Raw genomic sequence first — 7473 nt, 5'->3', positions numbered from 1 at the left:
AAATACCGGGCCAAGCTCTTGAGCTTAGCCATGATCACCCTAGTGGCCATGCTGGGGTGAAGAGGACCAAAGACCGTTTTGGGGGCTCATTCCACTGGGAGGGAATGGGCAAGGATGTTTCTACCTATGTCCAGTCTTGTGAGGAGTGCCAAAGAGTGGGAAAACCCCAAGACCAGGTCAAAGCCCCTCTCCAGCCACTCCCCGTCATTGAAGATCCATTTCAGCGAGTAGCTGTGGATATTCTGGGTCCTTTTCTGAAAAAGACACCCAGAGGAAAGCAGTACATACTGACTTTCATGGATTTTGCCACCCGATGGCCGGAAGCAGTAGCTCTAAGCAACACCAGGGCTAAAAGTGTGTGCCAGGCACTAGCAGACATTTTTGCCAGGGTAGGTTGGCCCTCTGACATCCTCACAGATGCAGGGACTAATTTCCTGGCAGGAACTATGGAAAACCTTTGGGAAGCTCATGGGGTAAATCACTTCGTTGCCACTCCTTACCACCATCAAACAAATGGCATGGTGGAGAAGTTTAATGGAACTTTGGGGGCCATGATACGTAAATTCGTAAATGAGCACTCCAATGATTGGGACCTAGTGTTGCAGCAATTGCTCTTTGCCTACAGAGCTGTACCACATCCCAGTTTAGGGTTTTCCCCATTTGAACATGTATATGGCCATGAGGTTAAGGGGCCATTGCAGTTGGTGAAGCAGCAATGGGTGGGATTTACACCTTCTCCAGGAACTAACATTCTGGACTTTGTAACCAACCTACAAAACACCCTCCAAACCTCTTTAGCCCTTGCTAGAGAAAACTTACAGGATGCTCAAAAAGAGCAAAAAGCCTGGTATGATAAACATGCCAGAGAGCATTCCTTCAAAGTAGGAGACCAGGTCATGGTCTTAAAGGCGCTCCAGGCCCATAAAAAGGAAGCATCGTGGGAAGGGCCATTCACGGTCCAGGAGCGCCTGGGAGCTGTTAATTATCTCATAGCATTCCCCACCTCCAACCGAAAGCCTAAGGTGTGCCATATTAATTCTCTAAAGCCCTTTTATTCCAGAGAATTAAAGGTTTGTCAGTTTACAGCCCAGGGAGGAGATGACGCTGAGTGGCCTGAAGGTGTCTACTACGAAGGGAAATGTGCTGGTGGTGTGGAAGAGGTGAACCTCTCCATGACCCTTGGGCGTATGCAGCGACAGCAGATCCAGGAGCTGTGTACTAGCTACGCGCCAACTTTCTCAGCCACCCCAGGACTGACCGAACGGGCATACCACTCCATTGACACAGGTAATGCTCACCCAATTAGAGTCCAACCTTACCGGGTGTCTCCTCAAGCTAAAACTGCTATAGAACGGGAGATCCAGGATATGTTAAAGATGGGTGTAATCCGCCCCTCTGAAAGTGCATGGGCATCTCCAGTGGTTCTAGTTCCCAAACCAGATGGGGAAATACGTTTTTGCGTGCGCTACCGTAAGCTAAATGCTGTAACTCGCCCAGACAACTATCCAATGCCACACACAGATGAACTATTAGAGAAACTGGGACGGGCCCAGTTCATCTCTACCTTGGACTTAACCAAGGGGTACTGGCAGGTACCGCTAGATGAATCTGCCAAGGAAAGGTCAGCCTTCACCACACATCTCAGGCTGTATGAATTTAATGTACTCCCTTTCGGGCTGAGAAATGCACCCGCCACTTTCCAAAGACTTGTAGATGGTCTCCTAGCGGGATTAGGAGAATATGCAGTCGCCTACCTTGACGATGTGGCCATATTTTCAGATTCCTGGGCAGACCACCTGGAACATCTACAAAAAGTCCTTGAGCGCATAAGGGAGGCAGGACTAACTGTTAAGGCTAAGAAGTGTCAAATAGGCCTAAACAGAGTGACTTACTTTGGACACCAGGTGGGTCAAGGAACTATCAGCCCCCTACAGGCCAAAGTGGATGCTATCCAAAAGTGGCCTGTCCCAAAGTCAAAGAAACAGGTTCAATCCTTCTTAGGGTTGGCCGGTTATTACAGACGATTTGTACCGCACTACAGCCAAATCGCCGCCCCACTGACAGACCTAACCAAAAAGAAACAGCCAAATGCTGTTCAGTGGACCGGAAAGTGTCAGAAGGCCTTTAACAAGCTTAAAGCGACACTCATGTCTGACCCTGTACTAAGGGCCCCAGACTTTGACAAACCGTTCCTAGTAACCACAGATGCATCCGAGCGTGGTGTGGGAGCAGTTTTAATGCAGAAAGGACCTGATCAAGAATTCTACCCTGTAGTGTTTCTCAGCAAAAAGCTGTCTGAGAGGGAAAGCAACTGGTCAGTCACTGAAAAAGAATGTTACGCCATTGTCTACGCTCTGGAAAAGCTATGCCCATATGTTTGGGGACGGAGTTTCCACCTGCAAACCGACCATGCTGCACTGAAGTGGCTTCACACCGTCAAAGAAACTAACAAAAAACTTCTTCGGTGGAGTTTAGCTCTCCAAGATTTTGATTTCGACATCCAACACATCTCAGGAGCGTCTAACAAAGTGGCTGATGCACTCTCCCATGAAAGTTTCCCAGAATCAACTGGTTAAAATCGTCCTTGAGATGTAGAAAATATTGTTAGTCTTTATGTACTTGGTAGTATATTTAGAGATGCATGTGTCTTATTAACTCTGTTTTTCCTAGAGCTCCAGGAAGAAATCCCAGCCAGTGTTTCACCCTAGCTGAGATGTGGGGCGCTTGTCATAAATATAAAGGGAAGGGTAAACCCCTTTGAAATCCCTCCTGGCCACGGGAAAGCTCCTCTCCCCTGTAAAGGGTTAAGAAGCTAAAGGTAACCTCGCTGGCACCTGACCAAAATGACCAATGAGGAGACAAGATACTTTCAAAAGCTGGGAGGAGGGAGAGAAACAAAGGGTCTGTGTGTCTGTCTATATTCTGTCTTGGCCGGGGATAGACCAGGAATGGAGTCTTAGAACTTTTAGTAAGTAATCTAGCTAGGTATGTGTTAGATTATGATTTCTTTAAATGGCTGAGAAAAGAACTGTGCTGAATAGAATAACTATTTCTGTCTGTGTATCTTTTTTGTAACTTAAGCTTTTGTCTAGAGGGGTTCTCTGTGTTTTTGAATCTAATTACCCTGTAAGGTACTATCATCCTGATTTTACAGGGGGGATTTCTTTATTTCTATTTACTTCTATTTTTATTAAAAGTCTTCTTGTAAGAAAACTGAATGCTTTTTCATTGTTCTCAGATCCAAGGGTTTGGATCTGTGGTCACCTATGCAAATTGGTGAGGCTTTTTATCCAACATTTCCCAGGAAAGGGGGGGTGCAAGTGTTGGGAGGATTGTTCATTGTTCTTAAGATCCAAGGGTCTGGGTCTGTAGTCACCTAGGCAAATTGGTGAGGCTTTTTACCAAACCTTGTCCAGGAAGTGGGGTGCAAGGTTTTGGGAAGTATTTTGGGGGGAAAGACGTGTCCAAACAGCTCTTCCCCAGTAACCAGTATTAGTTTGGTGGTGGTAGCAGCCAATCCAAGGACAAAGGGTGGAATATTTTGTACCTTGGGGAAGTTTTGACCTAAGCTGGTAAAGATAAGCTTAGGAGGTTTTTCATGCAGGTCCCCACATCTGTACCCTAGAGTTCAGCGTGGGGGAGGAACCTTGACACCTTGTGTCAATTTTTTGTGGATCGGGCCCTTGCCCCTTTTCGTGCCCGATACCCCACACTAAAGGTCTACCATTATATGGATGATATTTTGCTTAGCGGTCCCCAGGTTACGGCACAACAGCTTGAATATTTGTCTCAGATTCTTGGCCAAAATGGCCTGTTAGTGGCACCAGAAAAAATTCAACGCTCTTATCCCTACCAATATCTCGGGCATAAGGTTTTACAAACCTATGCTGCCCCTGTTCGCCCGGAAGTGGTCCTACCCCAACCCCTAACCCTCGTTAAATTACAGCAAATTTTGGGTCATTTAAATTGGATTCGACCCTACTTCCGTCTCCCCACATCGATGCTGCAGCCGTTGTTTGAGCTCCTACGTGGAGCTCAGGCACCGGCGCAGTTATTGCCATTACTGAGGAGCACATTGCCTGCATTCGACAGATCAATGCAGTGTTGAGTCAACAGTTTGTGGATAGACTCACTGCAGCTCATCCCCTGCGGTTGGTTCTCCTTGCCACCCCTCATACGCCTACTGCGGCTCTGTTTGTACCTCGTACAGATACAGATACAGCCGTCTCTATTATAGAGTGGATATATTTGTCTTCCACTCCTCCTCGGAACATTTATCCTTATGTAGACGCCCTCTCCGACCTTGTTCGTAAAGCCCGCCACCGTGCAGTGCAACTCACGGGCACTGATTTAGTTGCCATTGTTTTCCCCTTATTACGTAGTGAATTTGATTCCTTGTACCACACCTCCTTGGCCTGGCAGGTTGCTCTTTGTGATTATGTGGGAGAGATTTTTTTTAATCCCCCAAAAGATCCTCGGTTGGTGATCACACAAAAGGTGCCACTCATCGTACATCGTCTTAGCCGCTCTCGACCTATTGTTTCAGCTATCACTCTTTTTACTGATGGCTCTCCACATCGCGGTGTTGTCACCTATCAATTAGGTGACCCCCCTTGTTGGCATTCTCATTTTACGCTGCCTCAGTGTTCCGCGCAGCGCTCAGAACTGGCTGCTGTTACTTTGGCCTTTCAACTTTTTGCTGATTGTCCCTTTAATTTAATTGCGGACACCCATTATGTTTATCAGGTAATTGATCATTTACCCCTTGCCCTCATTACCCCTCAGGTCAATGCGGACCTTCTTCGCCTGTTTTTGTCCTTACAGTATCTCATTACCACTCGTAATTTCCCTTATTTTGTTGCTCATATTCGCAGTCATACCCCTCTGCCTGGGCTACTCACTGAGGGCAATGCGCGCACTGATCGCGCATTACGTGGTCTGGTAAATTCCCTTTTTTCTGACCCCATCGAAAGCCATTCCTTTTTTCATCAGTCTGCCTCTGTTTTGGCCCGACAGTTTCACATTCCTGCTGATCATGCACGTTCTATTGTTCGTTCCTGCCCCCACTGTGCCGCTGCTGCCCCTACCTTTTCTTATGCCATTAACCCCAGAGGTACCGCAGCGAATTAGCTGTGGCAAATGGATGTCACTCACGTGCCACAATTCCACCCCTATTCGTTTTTACATGTCTCCATTGATACCTATTCTGGATTTCTCTGGGCGACCCCACAGCGTGGGGAGGCCACTCCCAAAGTTATCCACCATTTGCTAGCCTGTTTTGCTGTTAGGGGTCGCCCGAGCCAGATAAAAACGGATAATGCCCCAGCCTATTGCTCCACAGCCCTCTCCACCTTTTGTGCCCAATGGGACGTCTGTCTCAAACACGGGATCCCTTATAATTCCACAGGCCAAGCTATTGTTGAACATGCAAATCGCACACTGAAAACCTTGCTTGACAAACAATTAAAACAAGGGGAGCTGCGTCTCCAAAACTTAGGAGACATTCAGCAACATTTGCATGTCCTTTTGTTTACTTTAAATAATTTAACATTGAATACAGATCAGCAGACCCCCGCGGATTGGCATTTTCGTAAGTCCGAGGTACTGGAAAGACCGCGTGTCTATTACCGTCAGCTGCCCGATCCGCAATGGTTGGGCCCAGTACCTTTAATTACTTAGGGTCGGGGATATGCTGCTGTGTCTCTCCCTGCAGGACCGTTGTGGGTTCCGGCCTGGTGTGTGCAACCGGCACTGAAACAGCATGGCGTGGCACCAGGGGCTGTCGAACCCCATACCAGAGTTTCAGCTGACCTTGGAGGAGAACGCGGTGCCTCCCGGGTCGACAATGGCGGGACGGAGACGGAGGAGACGTAGCGTCCCAAGCCAGCCCGTGACATGGGGAGCAGTGAAAGCATTGGTCGCCGCGGCTCAACGAAGACTGGCAGCAAACCAACAGCCAGAGACTCCTGAGACTCAGTTTGTGGCCATTCTCACCCAAATCACTGCTAATTCTGTATTGATTGTGTGCCTTATGTGCCTGCTATTTCCTGTAGGGGTTGACTCGGGAGCGCCTCCTCCGTTACGGGCCCGAATGACATATAACCTATGGGAAAGATTGGCTTCAGTAGCAAATGTTACCCACTTTTGTTTATTTGATTTTGTAGCAGCTGAAGAATTGTTAGGGACGTGCCTTATTCCAGTATGTCATCACCCTGAGGAAATAGGGAATGAGACGATGTTCGCTGCTTACACGAACCTCTCTTCCCAGTATTCTAGCATGGCTAATTGGGGCCCGGCCAATTACACTTTACCTTCTTGGGCTTATTTTTTGCTGTTGCTGTGTGCAATGTATTTCCTTTTTGTTAAGGCTTTGTCGAGACCCGTCCTGGCAGGCTCCACGAGTTACCTTGTCTGTCCGGGAGTTAATGGCTTGCAAAAGCAAATTGATGGATACCATGAGATGGCCGAGCACAAATAAACAAAAAAGGAGGGGATGTAGGATTCATACGGGGTTCATGCACTTGGCAACATTCAGGGCACACCCGGAATGTTGTGTAGGAGCAGTGCACACACGGCTCCTCTCAAGGGCATGAACCTTGGAATCTCGTCCAGATGACATGAACCGTGGGAAGCCTCCCAGGACTGGGCTCAAGGCCCGAGAGCAAGGAATGCGGTAGATAGAAATTGGTAAATAAGAATATTAAACAAAGCCAGTGTATTCCTTTTATCTGTTGGAGTATGTAATGCGCAGGAGGAGGGAGAGAAATAAAAGAGAGGGTGGAAAGCTGACAGACAGACCAGCCCGTCAGCAGACCAGCCTGCTTGCTTGCTTAAAGCCTTGTTCTGTCTTGTATTTGAACCACAACACCCAGGGGTGCCCCAAATTTTCGGGTGCCCTACCCAGCCACGTATGCTGCGTATGCCTAAGGACGGCCCTGGACCTGCCCACAGACCCTGGACTCCCCATTCCCTGCATACAGAATGCCCTGCCCCCATCCTCACACACACACCCCAAAAATCCAGGCTCCTCCACCTACCTTGAGTTTTTCTGAGATAGGGAAGTAAAGTGCTCTTTGCCCTTCCCTCTCTTTGTCATCTGGGGACATGTCTAGATGGGAACACTCAGGAAAGTTAAGCAGAATCAGCTGAAGATGTGAGTTTAAAGTGCACTAGTTAAAGTGCATGAATCCCCTGTGAGGAGGCTGTAATTCAGAAGTAAAGTAGCCTTAGATTCCTTTACTTTAAAATGTGACTGGGAGCATCCACATGGAGGCTTAGCGTGTTTTAAATTCACGTTTTCTGTTAATTCAGCTTAATTGTCCTGAGGGTCCCCACACCTGCTCTGGAACTGGCAGTGAGTTGACCCTCTCCCTTTCGCTCCTGTGGCTCTCTGGGGAATCCAGTCTCCTATCTCACTCTCCTGAAGACATTGTTCTTTTCCAAATCCTCTTTCTTTGCATCTTCTGAGTGGGG

Source organism: Eretmochelys imbricata, chromosome 1 (genome assembly GCF_965152235.1).
Source record: "Eretmochelys imbricata isolate rEreImb1 chromosome 1, rEreImb1.hap1, whole genome shotgun sequence".
NCBI classification, from domain to species: Eukaryota; Metazoa; Chordata; order Testudines; family Cheloniidae; genus Eretmochelys; species Eretmochelys imbricata.
The sequence above is the reverse complement of the archived record's forward strand: the minus strand, read 5'-3'. Positions refer to the sequence as shown.